Raw genomic sequence first — 19,800 nt, forward strand, 5'->3', positions numbered from 1 at the left:
CCTTTTAAGGGGGTAAGAGTGAGGTTAGGTGCGCACAATATATACCGGTTTAAGCTCCCCAGTGGTGTTTTTGCCACTGGTCGTTCCAAGGCGGTGTGTGTGTGTGTGTGTGTGTGTGTGTGTGTGCACATTTGCGTGCTGTGAGTTACGTTTTGGGGAGGGTGCGTTTTTGGAACGTGGTATTCCCTGTTTGATATTTATCCTTGTTTTTTTTTAATCAAAAGAATAAGACTGAATGAACAGTTTTTCAAATTTTCCATAATAAATTCTACTTTTAAACCGTGGCAGTAATAGTGTCATTAGCAGTTTAAGCTGACTAAATCAGGTTACTTCTTGGTACACCCGATTTACAACATCAGATTAAATCATTAATCGGAACCTCTTTAGAGATAGCACAGTACCTATAAAGTAACAAATCAAAGAAAAACTTATCTCTGTAAGCCTAAAGAAAATGCAAGAATCTGAGAGTTCCCCTCTGTAAATGAATTATAGCAGATAAAAGGAATAAAATCTGCATGCGTTTATGTTAATATAAACATTTTAGCTTCCGGAAAGATTTTGTATCTACACTACTCTACATCTTTTAACGTAAACATGTCTGTTATTTTTCAAATATTTCATTTCTATGAAACAAGTACACATTACTCTACATCTGGAATGAAAATTGCTTAAGGTCTAATTATAAATGCATCCCACGCATGCTCGTTTATAAAGTTCTGTTAATATTTTATATGTATATACAATATGTTTTCTTTACTGGAATGGACGCAGTGTTTATATAGCTTGCAGAAATTATTGATAATTAATAAATGATTAATGATAACAGAACTGAACATTGTGTAAAAGCTGGGGCTATATATTTCTGTCAGTAGAGAGCAGCGGATTAACATGCCTAAGATTTACAGAAAGCATGTGATTTAGAAAATAAAAATATTTCAATATTGTGTTTGAATCAGAATACTGTTAATTTGTCGTCGGTAGTGATAGCCGTGCAATACCGCCATGAGTTTATTGATACTTAATAAGTAAAATACAATGTAGTTAAAATAGGGTTATTAATACAGTACCTTGATTTGCAATCAATTGGATTTTTTTCATATCCGGATCTCACAAGGCGTTTGCGTCGAGTGTGATCTGGCAAAATCCGAATGCATCATAGAAGATCAAGGTACAGTTTAATTAAATGATCCTTTTATTATATACATATACCTATTTTTAGTGTTATATATATCTTTCAAATTGACGCCACCATCACGTCATTTTCGACTGAATATTTTTCCGTATCCGTTGGGAGTTTAATGCAAGGTTTTACATTCATTAATGAAATTCATATTGTTTTTTGAGACAGAAAAATCGTGATTATATAATAAAACAGTATATTTTTGGTTAAAAATTGATTGTGCAGTCTGTATGATAAAAAAATATCAGTAAATTATTCACATCTTGTAACCGAACAAAACAGTTAACATTCTATGATCAGGCATAAAAAAGCCAGCTTTAAATCTAAATAACTGTTTGGAAACTGGTTATGTTATGTAGTCCAGCATCATAATTGGAAAAATATTAATTAAGACGCTTTCTGATTAAAAAGAAATGGATTTATGTTAGGCTCAGAACGATAATTATATCAACGCAAAAAAAAATATAGTAAAACGTTCTTTTTCATTTTCTAAATACATATAACGTACGACAAAAGTCCCATGGGCATAACGACACTGTTGTACAGAATTCACAAGTAACTGTCATTTCATACATATTTATCAATTTTGTGTTATATGCGTTGTATGAACCACCATTCAATTATTGCTTCTTTATACAACGCCAGTGCCTAATTCTTATACTTCATTAAAATTCTTTTTAAGATGGTTAAAACCCAGCATGCCTCAATCTGCAATTTATTAATAAAGTTATGAAGAAGGAGAAAATTATCGAAAGCAACGTATATACATATATATTTGTCTTATACATACATATATATTTTAATCAAAGTTCATATATGTAGAAAACGAAATTACCATGTTTCCATAAAATGTCTAAAATCAAACATGAATATTATTTGTGAACGTAAACCTACTTACGGTTTTATCGCCTATCAAATCCACGAGAATTTAATGCTAGAAAATTAAAACTCGCACTTTCATTCACTTTCCATATACACTCGTACGTTTACCTTAAAATTTTATAAAAATCCTATAACAACAACATTGGTTTATCGTAAAAGCAAAAGTCATAAAGCAAGTGCTGATTTACAAGTCTGATGAGTTGAAATAATGCATTCACGTCCTGTAGCAGCCACTAATAGATGTCAATATAGAGTTCGTGATGATCCAATTAAGTCTAGGAGAGATGAACATGTTGAAAAATAAGTAAGGAAGAAAATTACTTCACTCAGGTTAACACTGAACGATACCCACGGATCGGCACTGTCCTGCGTATCTGTCTATTACGTAGTAAATAATGATGCTCACTATCTTCTTATACTGGTTATATGAATAAAATATCGTTCTAAACACGCTAACAATAAATGTTGTTTTGCGATTTTTCTGTTATCATTTTCTAACTGCTAAGCTGTAAGTAAGTAAGTAAATATTGTTCTAAACATGCTAACAGTAAATGTTGTTTTGCGATTTTCTGTCGTCATTATCTTATTGCTAAACAGTAAGTAAGTAATATAGTGCTCTAAACATGCTAACAGTAATTATGTTTGCGATTATTCTGTCCTCATTATCTAAGTACTAAGAAATACGTAAGTAAAATATTGTTCCATACACGCTAACAGTAAATGTTGTTTTACGATTTTTCTGTGCTCATTTTCTAACTGCTAAACAGTAACTAAGTAAAATATTGTTCCAACCACTAACAGTAAAAGTCAAATATTACACCGTTCTGCTGTGACCTTCCACTAGGTTAATAACAGGTCATGTAGTTTTTATATATTCATTTTCTCAATTACTATTATAACTATATGTCATGGCTCTATTTTCATGGGCCTAAGGCATATGTGTGTATAATGAAATTTAACTAAATTCATGTTTGACATTTTGATAAACTTTCAAACGGATCAATTTCAATAAGCTTTAAGGTAACAAAGAAATGTAAACGTGACAAGATGAAACCACCATTAACCAGAACAGGCACATTGGGACTTATCTGTATAGGACAAATTTGTGAATAATGAATAAATCTATACAGAAAAACAGTAGAAGACGTTCAGTGTTGTTATAATTTTCTGGCTCTTTGGGTTTTAAGGAGTCTTTTAATATATGTAATACGATTCCGCTTAAGTCAAATCCAAGATGTGTGAGGGGTGCTGCAATATTTCCTTTATCTCTTATGAAAATTTTATTTTCTTGTTTCACCCAGTATGTGTACACCACAGGGCACCGTAGCTAGTCATATGGATCGCGTTCCTTTAAAGAAACATATGAATAATTTTTTTCTGTAACGCATCACAAACTCCATTTATTATCTATCAGTTAAAAATGAAACATACAACAAAATGTATTTTGAAAAAAAAAAATGGTTTGATATAAATTGAATCAGCAATTGAATAAATTCGTAGCATTAGGATGTTTTCTAAATATTTGGGCTTTTAAAGAGAAATATTTTTTAGTCAAATTATTACTACATTTCTGTTTCTCTGCTTCAATTAAAATAGAACAAGCTGATGTCGATTAAAAGAGAAAGAAATAGATATCTACGCCCATCGAATAACATTCAGTTTACATCTGTTGATATAGAATGGAATAAATTGTTTCTCAAAATTAGAAAATACCAGCCGTGAACGGTCATATTATCCACTGTACAGCATGTGGAACAAAATTTAATTATTATCCACATATTATATGAATAATGTCATATTTAATGCAATTCAACGTATCTAATTAATACAAAGGAATATGTGTACTTTTCATTTGAAGCATATCATGTGATCATTTACAGTAAGTAGTGTCTTAGGCAAAGGAACGGGCTTCATATTAAATGCATGCATTAAAGGGCAGTGTTTACGTATGCTTGAACATCAGAAAAATAAAATATTCAATCCGTATAATTACAAGAAAACATGTTTCTACACCAACTGTTCATGTTTGATATTCTGCACTCCTCATCAACATTTTCGAAAAACAACTTTTATCAAATTTTGAATTGCACCACGCTTATAGGATACAAAATGGTACACATAGGTTTCGTTCAGAGATAAGAAAGTTATCGCAAGTTTCAGAAATATCTGCTGTTACAGCGTTGAAATACGCGCAAGAATATAAAAATGATAAAAAGTGCGAACATCTCAATGAAAAAATTAACTTTCTTGAAATTGACATATACTGAAATTAAAGTATTTTACTTTATTTAGGACGTTGCAATTTGATATACCCAATTATATACAACAAAGTGGAAAAACAAAGTTGTATAAGTTCATTATAAGAAAGTTCAAAATGACGCTATTGATATAACTGTATATCGAGTACAAATGAGATATCATACATCTAAATGAAATAATCGAAATACTCAACTTGTTAAGTCTTTGAACAGAAATGTTTTCATCATTGGCAAAGAAACACACAGGCAGATTTTCATAAGACACTATTTAAAGCAAAATTTGCTATATATCTATACTTCTTACAGAGGTAATCTTTTTATTGCTGTTTGCCTTCATATCTGATTTACGTAAATATTCTACCAAATGCTAAAATACGATGAACTGTTGAAAAAAAAAAATGCAACTTGACTGAACACCTGATACTCTTACGTCTGCCTCTTTCGATCAAATTGGTAAAATAAAACATCTATCTGTCATTTGAATTTTTTATTTAATGTTTTTTTTTTGATGATTTTAACACCTTAAAGGTATACGCAGAACTTCCTAGTGCAAACAGAATTGATATGCAAGGTATATCATCATAAGTAAAGCACGAGGGGTGTTCAGTATTTACGTTGACATTGTTCCCTTTATGTGCAATTTAGTATAACTTGTAACGAGTAGTACCATGTCCGCTGGAAACTTGTACTTATTCATATAGAACCACATCACAATGTACAAATATACAGATTATTTGATTAACATTGTAACACACTATCAACTTCGTCCACGTTTTGATGTCTTAAATGTAAAATCATCACGCAAATAGAATAATATAACTTAATGCTTTAGTATATCACTTCAACTCCGTAAATATAGTCTATTTTTAATTCTAACACGACCCGATTTCAACGCTGAAAAGTGTGTGTTATTATACAATTATTCGTTTCTCTGACGTCACAATTATTACATCATAGCGTCAAACGGCATAGCGGCGCGCTGGAAAATAAACCAACAGAAAACAGGCAAATATTTAAAGGATGTCGTCAAGGATGTACTTTAAAATCCTTGGTTACGTGTTACAATCGAAATAATATATTTCATTTAGTGATTTGTTCTTGAACAAAATCTTTTTTGTCGTTCAGATGCGTATTATCATATTATCAATTAGCAAAAATATTTAATAACATGACAAGGTATAAATACAAATATACATAGACTGTTTAATGGTTTCCAAGGAAACGACGAAAAACTTAATACCTACAAACTTCAGTTAAATGTATAATTCAAACGAGAGTTATTGATATTCTTGTTCTTCAAAAGTTACATCTTTAATAACGAGAAAAGTTGGTCAGTATATTCTTACAGATTAAAATATCAAACTGATTACGAAGACGTCGCTGACGTTGGCAGGGAAACGTACCCACTTCTTTAAACAAGTGTTCACAAAACAAATATAATGCAAGGTAACACTTTGGTACATTTTTAGCAGGTACATTGTTTGTCAAAATGATCTGAGTTGAAAACCTCCTTGTTGGCTAGTTTAGAAGTTATTGCATGACTCTACGTATGTTGTGAACTGCCCTTCTATCCTTTTAAATTCATTTTAGTTTTTTCAATATTGCTTCAGGGGAGTTTAAAAAGTAAATTTGAAGCCAACAAAGATCCTAAAATTATTCTTATAGCAAAAAAATATTTCTTTATTGGGTGTCATAAGATTATATTCAGAAAAAGAGCAATTTACCAATAACCTTGTAAAATTGGACATTAAAATGTGAATAAAATTTTTAAAAATCTATCATTATTGTTAAAACTAACTTTAAAGAATGAAAACATAAAACAGAAATTACTTACAGTATCTGTATTCCAATTAAATCCAAAACTTTTGAAACATTTCTCCAAGCAAGAAGAAATTTTATCAAACAAACATTCCAATAGCAGGTGGAAATACTGTCAGTATCAATAGAAAAATCGTAATATTCATAGAAGCGTTTATTTAAGTCAATCAACGTTTGTTGAGCACAAATGTCTATAAAAGGCCAGAGCGCTTGGATGATGCTTTAGTGGAGCGCACAATAAGAGTTTAACGATTGTCAATACTATTTCATGTTGCTTCTATTAAGTGACAATGATTTACGAAATATTTGTCTCAGATAATCTTCAAGAGTCCGGTCGTTCTCTAGTATATAAAGAGAAAATTGACTCCTTGTAATTCTAATAATACAGTCAAAACTCGAATTCAAAGGGATCGAGCGTTGTACTTGGAGATAACTGAAATTCGACTTAAAATGATAGTTTGTGCACGTGTTTTCGGAATTGCCTTTGTAATAACCGGAAGTTTGAGAAAAGCAAGTTCGAGATATTGAGTTTAAACTGTATTTCGGGGGCTTGGTGCAAAACTATTGTAAGTGTATATAAATAAAGAGCAAGATACAATAGTTTTGCGCCAATCCCTCGATTTGGTGCAATGAATACTAGTATATAGTCTGCGTTTTTCGTACCATCATATACTGAGACGAAATAAACTATTATAATCAGCTCATTAACATACCAGCTATTTATATTTGCAACACCTCTATCTTATATAAACTTGTTTTACAAGGCTAAAGGCCATATTTGCAGCCCCTTCAAACCACATCAAACAAAAGTAAATGTATGGACGTATTCATGGTTAGAATATACATAACCATGAATGGAAAGACGGGAACGAAACAAACGAATATAGGAACACACTGAGGAACCGTCGTGGTAAAATCACTACTGCACATGTTGAAGTGGTTCATGGTACCAACATAGCCTTACTCTCAACCTCCAAATATCTACCGAAATCTCAGGATAATGTAAATGGACATCACTACTGCCAGAGAAATACTTTTTTCTCTATCTGCCACGATTTCAACCCAAATTTTTGTTTTTAAATTTCAAATTAAATTCTTACATATTTATTAAGTTTTCATTTGTTTTCATAATATACTTGCATTTACTCAACAAATGTATAGAGAGTACTGGTATTACATTAAGCAAAATCATAAAGCAAACTCCAATTTACAAGTCTGATTAGTTGAAATAATGTATTCGCGTCCTGTAGCAGCCACTTACAGATGTCAATATAATATGCTCCAATTTACTCTAGATACACTTGTCGAACAAAGTAAGGAAGGACTTCAATAAATGATAAGGACAATTTTTGTCCAGTTTTTTTTTATAATCTGTAAACGACTTTTTCGTGCATTAGCTAAATGACAGAAATAGTAACTCAAACAAAAATGTAAAAAATCGACACTGTTAAGCTTATGTTTGGAAAATTTAGAGTTGAATCAGGTTACCTCTTTGTGATAGTAAAACACATCAAAGAAATTTTATCTTTGTAAGATCAAAGAAACTGGCAGACTCGGTAAATGAATTCTAGGAAATAAAAACATATACAATATGCATACGTTTATGTTGGTTATAGATGCCTCAGCTTCCGGAAAAAATGTATCCAGACTACATCTATAAACTACTTAAGCTCAAGAACCAGGAAAGCTTGGACTATCCTCTCAATAACGTTACTGACAGTCTTCTGGAAGAGTCGGTTATAAGGGTTTCCAGTGCCGATTATAAACAAGTTAACATACAAACAAACAGTACAGAAGTGCTCCAAAGAAGAAAAAAATGATTAATTTAACAATGTTATCGATTTCCCGAATGTCAGTTGTCAGGACCGGTGTCTTTAGTTGGAATGGTAACAGGCCCGTTTATTCATTCCAAGGACTGATAGGTAGGTGCTAATTTAAAAGTTGAATCGACTATTGCTTCGAAGTGTTAATTTCACACTTTCCTATCTTGTAATATAGAGAGCATTGATGGTAAAATGTGCATATTTTGAAACATGCTGGAATTGTAATAAAAATTGTATTTGTACTCTCCATCTATACTCAGGTTATTTTAAATGCGAAAAGATATTAGACAGTTGACAGGGACAGAGGAGAGGTTGTAGGGTTTCTGACTCTAAGTGTCTAATTTTGTGGATACAATCATACCTTTTTAACGTAATAATTACTTATTATGTGTCATATTTTCATAACAGTTAATTAAAGATCTATTTTATTATGTGTAGCTAATATCAAATGAAATAGTAACATTTCATAATGTCATTTATGTAGATCGATTTTAGAATTCTGCTGACTCTGTTATCGTCTACTGAATCCACGTGCACTTGATGATAGCAAATTAAAAATGAACAGTTACTACAGTTCACGTATACGTTGATATAATACATACATACATACATACATACATACATATTCTTTATTCGACATAAAATTGCAAACATACAATTTATAGTCAATACAAACAGCACAATTTTGTAAAGCATAACACAACATGCCTGTAGTTTCCAATCATTTAACTGAGAAGTTCAGTAGATTAACACCTATTACATGTACACTTCTATATCATAACTCCCGACAACAAACTGGTATGAAAAAGAACCTGATCATAATTTACTCTTATCTACACAACTAAGAGCAGGGTAAGGGCAAGTAACTTTTGATTGTAATTAATACATTCAAGTCCTTTAGCTTTCATTTATACATGTCAATATAGAGTTCGTAAAGGCCCAATTAAGCTTAGTAGAGATGAACATGTTGAAAAATTAGTGAAGAAGAAAATCACTTCCCTCACGTAAACAGTAAATGTGGCCCATAATGCCTTGTTCTGATTATTAATCTACTAAACAGCAAATCTTACTTATTATAACAATACTGATAGTAAAGTAAAATGTTACTCACGACTTTTTTCTGTCCTAATTATCTGTTCACTATATAGTACGTAAGTACAATATCATTCCAGCCATGCTTTAAACGATTATTTTCTGTTCCGACTATCTATATTTACCAATCAGTTAGTTAGTAACATGTTTTCCAATCATGATAACAGTAAATGTAGGTAACGACGTCTACAAGACCAGATTTATAACATTATGAGTAAGTAATTGATGAAGGAAAGTGTTTCATCTACGTTAACAGTGAGTATGGTGACGTTAACGTTTTATTTAGGAAGTAATATATCCCAAACAGTGATCTGTCGTTGAATAAAGTCATTGTTTGGGAGTTTAGAATCCACCGAATATTTGCCTGTATTGTGTGGGTGTCTGTTCCAGCTCGCCGCTATGACGACTGACGCTATGACGTAATATTTGTGACGTACAAACAGTGAATTTTTGCATAATAACAACAATTTTCAGTAAATATGTTAGTAAGATAGTAGGTTAGAATATTACTCAATCGCGATAAAAAAAACCCGGAAGTGTATATTATTTCCACTTTTAAAGTAGGTAAGAAAATCTCCTCAGTAACTGTCACTGTCATTATATGTTTTACAAATAATTCTCTCTAAATTCTGTTAAATGTCCATCATAGCAGGCGATTTAATGAAAATAATTATTGTCGCACATCTATTAGATACAATCTGGTACAACACACTGAATAAATGCAAATCATTTGAAGCAGGCAATCAGTGTTCATTCCATATCATATCATACCATTCTATTATGACTTTAATTTTCTTTTTCTAATTCTTAAATTTCTCAATTACATTAATCACTATTTTATATTTGTATTTGTATGGGCTTTAAGCGTACTTATGATGTCTTTAAATTTAATTGGAGGTTGTCTCCGGGTGTTTTGACGGCTCACCTCAATTTAGCTCTAAGGTGACACTGAAATTTAAAAATGAAATGGAGTTAAAACAAGATGAAAACCTAAAAGGGTACATGGAGACTTAACAGTATAGGAAAAATTGTCAAAAATGACTAAATGTATGCACAATACAAATCGTTCCTTTTACCAGCATAGAGACAGTAAAACAGATAAATCAATGTGTGAAGGCGATCCATCATTTAAAATGGTACGGATGAAGCGAATCAGACAATAAAGTTAATGGTATGGCTTGATAGTGTAGTCCATTAGATTTGAACTCTATTTCACATAGGGCACCATAGCTAGTAACAAAAGTAGGGCTCTTCCAGCAATTAAATAACCATCAAAACAAACTTTAGTAAAGTAAAGTGAATGTTACAAATATAGATTTTTTTCTGAAAGGCATCACAGTCACTATCCATTCTCGACCAATCAAAAATGAAACACACAGCAAACAATACTTTGATTGATATTTTATTTAATGGTTTTACCGCGATGCAATTACTGATATTAACAATAGAGCATATATTTTTAGCTCAAAATATCGGAGTCTTTAACGACACACACTTTAATCAAAGTATCGTCGCTTAACTCTTACAGTGATCTATGCAATTTTTTTTGCTATATTTGCATTCTTAAATTATTGTAATCCTTAAATAGTCAGTAATTAGAAAAGACCATCCGTGAGATATATTTGCATCTCAAGATATGCCTGTACTCGTATTATTCACAAATTACTCAGTGATATACTGCTGATCCCACTTCTCATATGAACAAATTAATGCATATACTGTACATATAAACCACATTTCATTGTAATTGTCGTAGGATCACAGTAAGTAATGTTTTAGACAAATAAGAAAAATCCAGTGAAATCAAACTTTATTCTCTTAACACAATGTATTATATAAACAGTCAAACTGAGCTGCCTCACCTATAAGTCAAATACCATCAAGCTATTTCACGAAAAATTCGTCGCAGTCTTTAATCTAGAGAGCCACTTAAACTCCTGCCCATTGCTTTAAGGTTCCAAAGATCCTGTCCATTTGTTTTTAGGTTCTAGGGAGCCTGCTGTAAGTTGTTGAAGCCACTTTAAACCTCTACCCCTTTGTTTTAGGCACTGGATATTCTTTATTTTCAATGACAAGTTGTTACCCAATCCTATGTAAAATACTCTCCTGCTGTTTCACTTAGCCTAACAAGGAAACAAACTTGGCGTTACTTTTTGCAAACTTTGGCTTTAAGTAGCCAATAGAAGTGTGACTGATTTGTAGACGTGCTGGTGTTGTTTATTACTGATGGCTCAATAAGACAGCTGCACGAGTGTTCCATGTAACTGAGACTTAAATGTCAACAGAAGAAAATGACTAGTTTTAGAAAATATTAAACTAACTGTTAACTACAAAAGGTGTTTACATAAAAGTTTAGAAATAGCAGACTCTTTTTATTATTCATAGTGAAATTTTCCTTAAAAGGAGCTTTAACTGAAACGACGAATGCACTGTCCGGCCAAGCACTTAAACTATTTAATTTTTACTAGACTATAATTGGATTGAGAAAAATGTTGGTCAAATCGTGCGGAAGTGGTGGATGTATATAATACATGTTGTATTGATCAATTAGATATTATATTTTGTCAGAAAACTTGGCGCTAATGTATATCTAAAATATAGCAGTTGTATGAGATTGAAGTGAGTGAGTTGGGTTTTACGGTGAATCGACACAAAATGGTCATATATCGCCGAGAATAAGAAGGTATCATCTATGTATATGTAAGGAGAGAGTTAGTTATGAAGTGTACGTTAATACTTATAATTCTAACAAGACCGGGTTAATTTCCCTTTAAAAAAAGATGGCTGAAAACTGTGTGTTATTATACAATTCATTTTTCTGACGTCACATTTATTTCGTCATAGAGTCAAACGCTGGAAAAGAAACCAACAGAAAACAGGCAAATATTTGATGGATGCCGTCCAGGAGGTACATAATAATCCTTGGCAACGTGTTAGAATCGAAATGATATATCTCACACAACGACAAATCACTGTTTGGGGTATATTATTTTTTTTATTTCTTAAAACACAGTTTCCTGTTTGACAGATATATACAATACTAATGGAACAATATCAATTCGCCGAAGTGTTCATTTTTGGCTTAAAAAGATAGCATGCGATAAAAAGCATTAGCTCACTTTTTCAAAACAAAACTTTATATTTAGAAATTACTTCCAATGTCTGTTTCCGATAAGATCTAAAACTTAAACTAAACTTTTTAATCACTGTTAAAATATTATTTTTTTCATTATGTTTTGTAACTGTTGGGTTTAACGTCGCCTCGACAAAATTGTAGGCCATATGGCGACTTTCCAGCTTTGATGGTGGAGGAAGACCCCAGGTGCCCCTCCGTGTATTATTTCATCACGAGCGGACAGCTGGGTAGGACAACCGACCTTCCGTAAGCCAGCTGGATAGCTTCCTCACATAAAGAATTCAATGCACCAAGTGAGGCTAGAACCCACATCGGTGAGGGGCAATGATTCGAAATCAGTGGCCTTAACCACTCGGCCACGGATGCCCCTATGTTTTTTTTCAATAATTTCAAAGAAAAACGTCAAACCAATTAGTCTGTTATCGCCTACAAAGTTCTAGAGACACTGAATTTGATACCAAATCGAAACTGAATGTTCAATTCTTATACATAAATTTAGTAAATTTCTTATGCACTCGTATATATTCAACAAAGTGTATAAACAATCTATTACTTTAAGCAAAGTCATAGAGCACATCACATTTCACAAGTCTGATTAGTTGAAATATTGCATTCACGTCCTGTAGATAAATATACTATACTCCAAATAATTCCGGTCGACAAAAGTAAGGAAGGATTAAAGTTTTGGATAGGGACGATTTAAATATAGAATTTTTAATATGAACGGCATTTTCCTGCTGGTAGCATTTAAAAATGTTTAAAAATATACGAATGATGTATCTCAATTACTGTCAGAAACAGCATATTATTTTAGGACTGAATGAAGTTGCTCTCTGGTATTCCAGATTAAGCCAATAACCTTAGTTAAAAGTAACAAATCACATAAACTTACCTGTTTAAGAGTACAGAAAGTACAAGAATCTGGGCTACCCTATTTAAGCGAATTTTAGCAGAGAAAACAGACTTAACTCTGAATAGTTTTTCGTTAATATAAACAGGTAAGAATTTTCAAATTTTAATTTCGACGAAGCAAGTAAACATACCCCTACATCTTGCCTTTACTGGCTTCTATATCTGGATGTTTAATACTAAATATTTACCTTGTATGAAAAGAACGATAATATTATGTAAGATTATTAATACTAGATCATAATTATTCAGGGGGCCTCTGTGGCTTAGTGGTTAAGATCGCTGAGTTCACTCGTCCCTTATCGGTGTGGGTTCGAGTCTCGCTCGGGACGTTGAATTCTTCATGTGAGGAAGCCGGGGAAATGGGACAGTTGCCTATATGTATAAAGGCAAAAAATTTCCTATGGGCAGAATTTCTTTAAACTTTGTGTACTGACTGAGAATCAAGTTTAAAACGAAAATATGTGTTAAAAATCATAGGTACCCGGGCTTGATCTTTAGTTATCTAGTACCCTTGAAAATCAGAAACTACTAAAAAATCCAATTTTCAAGGGCAGATAATTCAAGATCAGATCAAGAGAACTGTGTATTTTAAATTTTATTTCTGTTTCAGACTTCATGTGCAGTCAGTATACAAAGTTTAAAGAAATTCGATACATGGGATAGACTAGGACTTTGCGGTATCATTTTGTCATGTTCATAATTAAGGACATTTGCAACAGTCTCTATACTGACATGGGGAAAACATTTTCTTACTGGCAGAGAATCAAATCAAAATCAGAAATATGAAATAAAACAAACCATAGGAAACAAGCTTTGGTCATGAATTATCTGCACTTGACAGTCGGAACATACTGAAAAAAATCTACTTTCAAGGGCAGATAATTCAAGATAGAGCCTGGGCACCTATGATTTTTGATACATAGTTCTGTTTTAAACTTGTTTCCAAGTTAATACACAAAGTTTAAAGAAATTCTGCCTGTAGGAAATTTTTTGACTTATATACATATAGGCAACTGTGGCATTTCCCCTTAATCAACATAGTCTTACATCAACGTTTCTATTTTTAATTATCACACATTATTCTTCTGAGAAAAAATTAATTCATATGACAAAAAAAATGCCAGAAAAGTCCTGTGTGCTATGTAGGACATTTATTAAACAAAATGCATTTTACACAGGTTTTCAAACTGCTTTTAACATTTGGATATACTTTGTGTTTGTGTTGAGGTATTTCAGGAATTACTTATAAAATCTAATAAAATCTCTTTGCTCTAACCTGATTTTTAGTAACATTATATTTCATCTAAAACTAATTTTAAAGTATCGGTTGTGGTTATTGTAACGACGTAGCATGCCATTATTTACAATCTGTTAATAAAGATACCAAGAAGAGGAAAAAAATCGTCAATGACCGTCAGAAAGCTAATGATTTACGTACTTTTTATCAAAATTTATGTGTAGAAAATGTCAAATAGAATTGTTACATATTCATAATTAATCTATAATCCACAACAAATATTACTTTTAAAGAGCGTAAAACGTACTTACGGCGTTATCATCTTGTAACGTTTCAGTGCCACACAAATCCCGTCGGTGAAAAGCTAGCTCATCACCAAAGGTGATTTATCGCTCTTATATACTGTCATCTTACTCCAATGACAACTGACAGGTTTGCAAATTTGCATATTAATGGAATTACTTCCCTTTATGCATTCAGTAATCGTTACATTACTTTCCCCTCCGAGAAATCCCGTCCCGAGATTTGGCCTAGGAAATTCATGGGTAAGGCAACTCCAGTCCGGCAGTTGATTTCATCCCCCACACTGGCCACCATTTGTAACGTTTCAGTGCCACACAAATCCCGTCGGTGAAAAGCTAGCTCATCACCAAAGGTGATTTATCGCTCTTATATACTGTCATCTTACTCCAATGACAACTGACAGGTTTGCAAATTTGCATATTAATGGAATTACTTCCCTTTATGCATTCAGTAATCGTTACAATCTTTAAAATCCACGAGTTCATATGCACTCGTATGTAAACTACTAAATGTATATAAAACAACCTATAACGACAATATTGGCTTGACGTAATTTAAAAGTGATAAATTTAATGTTGTCAGGGTTTGAATAATTTTCTAATTTACTCTGTGTCTAACTTTTAATATGTCATTATCTATATTCATAACGTAAGATAGCCTACTTTTCTTAATTACACATTTGCTTTTGTCGTCATGAATCTGAACGTATAGACATCATTAGAAACATTTACTGTTAGCATTATTGGGGTAATATAAACTTACGTAATCCAGAAGAAATCACTATTAGCATTATTGGGGAAATATTAACTGACGTAATTATTGGGGTGATATTAACTTACGTAATCCAGAAGAAATCACTATTAGCATTATTGGGGTAATATTAACTTACGTAATTCAGAAGAAATCACTATTAGCATTATTGGGGAAATATTAACTGACGTAATTATTGGGGTAATATTAACTTACGTAATCCAGAAGAAATCACTATTAGCATTATTGGGGAAATATTAACTGACGTAATTATTGGGGTAATATTAATTTACGTAATCCAGAAGAAATCACTATTAGCATTATTGGGGAAATATTAACTGACGTAATTATTGGGGTAATATTAACTTACGTAATCCAGAAGAAATCACTATTAGCATTATTGGGGTAATATTAACTTACGTAATTATTTGGGTAATATTAACTTATAATTACGTAATTATTGGGGTAATATTAACTTATAATTACGTAATTATTGGGGTAATATTAACTTACGTAATCCAGAAGAAATCGTAAGCATCATTTATTGTAAGCAACATGGAGTCACTAAAACAGTCACGCAAATCACACTGAGGGTAAAGATGCTCATACGTTACTAACACAATGAATCCATTTATACTGGTAAGTAAGATGATTAATCAGTATGTCAGAACATTACTCCAATCACTCTTAGGCTGGAAACCTCCACTGTTCCAGTTTCCCTTAAATATGTAGCGAAATTATCTCCAGTTTTCTCTCACTCTGTTAAATGCCCGTCATAACAAGTGATTTTGATGACATTACTGTCACTCATATAGAAGATACTATCTGCACACAGAATGAACGCAAATCCGTTTGAGTAGATTACCAGTGTTCATTCAATGTTATACCGTTCTGTTGTGACAATCCATTAGGGTCATAACGGGGAGCTGTTGTAGATAATTTCTCAATTACATAAACCTGTATAGGAAGGCATAGGCATATTTTTATATTTTATTGATACTTTACAAAATTTGTCTTTGACAGTTTAATATTGATCACCTTTAAAGATTAAAGTAATGAAAAAATTGAAATGAAATAGAAACGTTCCATGATTAATAGTTAACGGAATGGCTTCATAGTGTAGTCCACTATATCTGAATTGTTGTTTATTGTTACTTGGTAAATTCATGCAGTGCACCACAGAAAAAAAGTATTAATATGGTTATGCTATCATATACGCAAATGAAACTTGCGTGTCCCTAGCACAAATTAATAAGCGAGTTCTGTTATATATACTGAACCAGAAAACATAACAGCACTGGCTCCAAATGTGGAGATAAATCTTATGACCACCACATGGCATTTAAAACTGACAGACAATAAAATCCAAACGATCATTTGGATGCATAGTATGTAACTATGTAAATAATAACCAACTTGTTTGAAAATGCCTTTGACATTTTGACATTGGCTAGGATGTTCTGTGGATTACCTGCGATTGACACTATATGTTTCATTTTTTTACAATCTGGTATTTTGTCATGTTAGAGCCTTTCTCAGCGGGGGATTATTTTATTTACACTATGCATATGTCCAGTATTGTCTAACTTGTTGAAAATAGGGTAAATGCGTACCCATCATGTACTGGCTTGAGCTCCCAGCAGTCTTTTTTTTTTGGCATCGGCCATCCCTGAGTGGTGCCCCACAGTGTTGTTTTGTTCTAATTGTTTGTCTATGAGTGTGCGCGTATATGTATATATATGTGCGTGTGTGTGCGTCAGTGTGTGTGTGTTGGTCCTGTGCAGGTCTATAGTTTATGGTCTAGGGAGACTGCATTTTTGAAGCGTGGCTCTCCTTTTGTATATTCATCACTGGTTTTACCACTTGCCCAAACACCATACCCAATTGTCTGACTCATTCCCTTTTTTGCACCTTGAATATACTTAAAGTGTATTTGCTTTTGGATTTTTGAAGTAGTCCGTTTGCTATATCTTTTCTACTAAAGTTTCAATTTGTTGTAGACCTACTTTGTGATGCATGTCTCTGACTGTGTTGTTTTCTGTGCTCTATGCTTCCGGGGGAATTCTACCCTTAAATCATTTGAAATAGGCTTTGGTAGTAAAATGGTTAAGATGATAATTCTATCTACGAACATGTACCAGTTTTTTTTGTTTTTTTTTTTTGCCTAAAAAATGGAACCATTCTAAGCGGTACGTTCGTAAATGATTTATTCACAGTACGTCAATACTATGCTAGATTTAAAATATTATACCTATTTTAGCCATACTTTGGTAGTGAAGTTATGGATTTAATATTTAAACCAGTTAATTATATTACATTTACATGTTTTAAAATGTATTTTCATTGCTTAGCAACTGAAACTGGTAGATATGCTGTTATAGCCAGAGGTCAAAGATTTTGTCAATGCAGTTGAGTCTGAATATCACGTACTTATGACTTGTATAACGTACGTTCTAGATATATAATTTTTGATGTCATCTGACAGTCGACATAACAACTAAATTTCTAAGTAAAGTAGAGATGCTAAAACGCATATTGTATATCTTTAAGCATAATGCGCAGACCGTGTTTTTATTGTTTGTTAGCAAAAGACATATTCCGATATTGCAAATTAATTCAATTGTTGTAAACAGTCTGCATTGTGTAATTGTCTTGTCATCAAAAATACTTCAAATTATTTTTCTTTTAAGACGATGCAACTTGAAATACTATATAATTAACAAAGTTGTTCACATACATAAGAAGGTACCCAGTGACCTCATAACTGTAAAAGTATTGAGTAGAAATAAAATTACTTTCATCTAATTGAAACTACTAAAGTTATCAACTCATTTAGTCTTTACAGCAGTTGTTACTGAGGCAAAGAAATAATAATGTGGATTTTCGATTACAAATCAAAGTAAAATATTGCTATATTTTATCATAATTCGTATATAAAGATAACCCATGTATGCTCTTTGCCCTGAATCTCATATTCGTAAAGAATATCTAAGTGATAAAATGCGATATAATACGATGATCTGAGAAAACAAGATTGATTTAAAAACCTGATATTGTTATATTTACCTAGTTCAAAACTATATACGAATTTCAAATAAATTACATAAACATCTATCTGTCCTTCGATTTTACTGTTGCTTTTGATGATGAAGTAATTTTGAAACGGTCTACCCAAAAGTTTGATGAAAAACTAACTAATGCATACATGACTGATATGTATCGTATGTTACCATAAGTGAAACAGGTAATGGTTCTACATGAAAAGATAAATTAAGATTCAGTTTTGCTGTATAAATATTCGTAAAGCGATTTGAAAAAAAGTATATATGCAATAATTCAGTTTTATAAAGGGATACGCAGAAAAAGTCACTAAAATACTATTTCGTAAATTTTATAAGATAAATATGTTAAGGAAAATAGAAATATCTCATTAATCATATTAGTTTGTAAAAATTATTACATACAATTTCAGTATTTCATCTGAATCCAAAACTTATGAAATTCTTTACACAGAAAGAAAAGTTCAAACAACAACCCAACATATATTTCCAGAGAACGTATGTTTAAGTCAACGTTTGCAGATAAATATAAGATGATCTTTTGGAAGCAGCAAAATAACTGCAGTTCTCACAAGCATCTACTTTAAAGTCCAGAGCTTTGAAATGACAACACAATAAAGTGATTAAGTTTTTTTCCTCAATTAAGTTCTGACTATTTCGGGAATATATCTTATAGAGATTTCACTCTAAAGAATATAAAATATTAACTAAATATATAATTATTACAATATTTGCTGCCATGAAATTATAATCTGGTCGTCTTCATAGCACCTGGATCGATAGACTAATGTGATTAGCTGATATGCTTACATTTTTTGCAACATATTAGATTAATATACACACACCTATGTTATCAAGCCACAGTAGGTACAGTTAAAAGTCCTATTTCTTTCGCGAAATTGCCCAATCAAGTAGATCAAAAATGACTGACAAAAATCATGATATAGTACTTTTCGATACTTAAATTGTTGATACTTGGAAGAAAGAGCTTAACCTGCCAATGTTTTTGTCGTCTTACACATTTATTCAGTTCCCACATTCATTGTATAAATATTCAATTACGACAGTGGTGTCTTACCGTTCAGCAACAGTATTAACAGTTGAAATAATGCATTCATGTTCTGTTTTAGCCACTTATAGATGTCCATACACTGTTTAGTCCTAGTGCACATATTCATGATGCATAATAAAGTATGAAAAAAATCATCACATTCAAGTACATAAACAAAAATGTCTAATTTTTTACAGAATAACATTCTCTCTCATCTCATTCAGATGCATTCCTAATACACGTACATGGTTATGTAGTTCCCAATGTGCAAACTGACAATTCTAACATTATCAAAGCAT

The 19,800-nt window shown here is 32.0% G+C and overlaps 1 protein-coding gene across 3 annotated transcripts in view; it reads right to left on the reverse strand.

Moving 5' to 3' along the window:
* The window catches only part of LOC123534325 (sodium-dependent dopamine transporter-like), a 94,868-nt gene that overhangs the window by 67,566 nt on the left and 7,502 nt on the right, over nt 1–19,800 (reverse strand). The window contains exon 1 of one of the 3 annotated variants that reach the window (XM_045316530.2): nt 6,155–6,341. The exons of 1 other annotated variant lie outside the window; for it this stretch is intronic. The gene's annotated coding sequence lies outside the window, so the exon portion shown is untranslated. Of the gene's footprint in view, nt 1–2,078; nt 2,436–6,154; nt 6,342–19,800 lie in introns of those variants that run through there. One more of the 3 variants, XM_045316529.2, reaches the window with a different exon arrangement.

This window comes from Mercenaria mercenaria, chromosome 12, assembly GCF_021730395.1.
Source record: "Mercenaria mercenaria strain notata chromosome 12, MADL_Memer_1, whole genome shotgun sequence".
Classification (NCBI taxonomy): domain Eukaryota; kingdom Metazoa; phylum Mollusca; class Bivalvia; order Venerida; family Veneridae; genus Mercenaria; species Mercenaria mercenaria.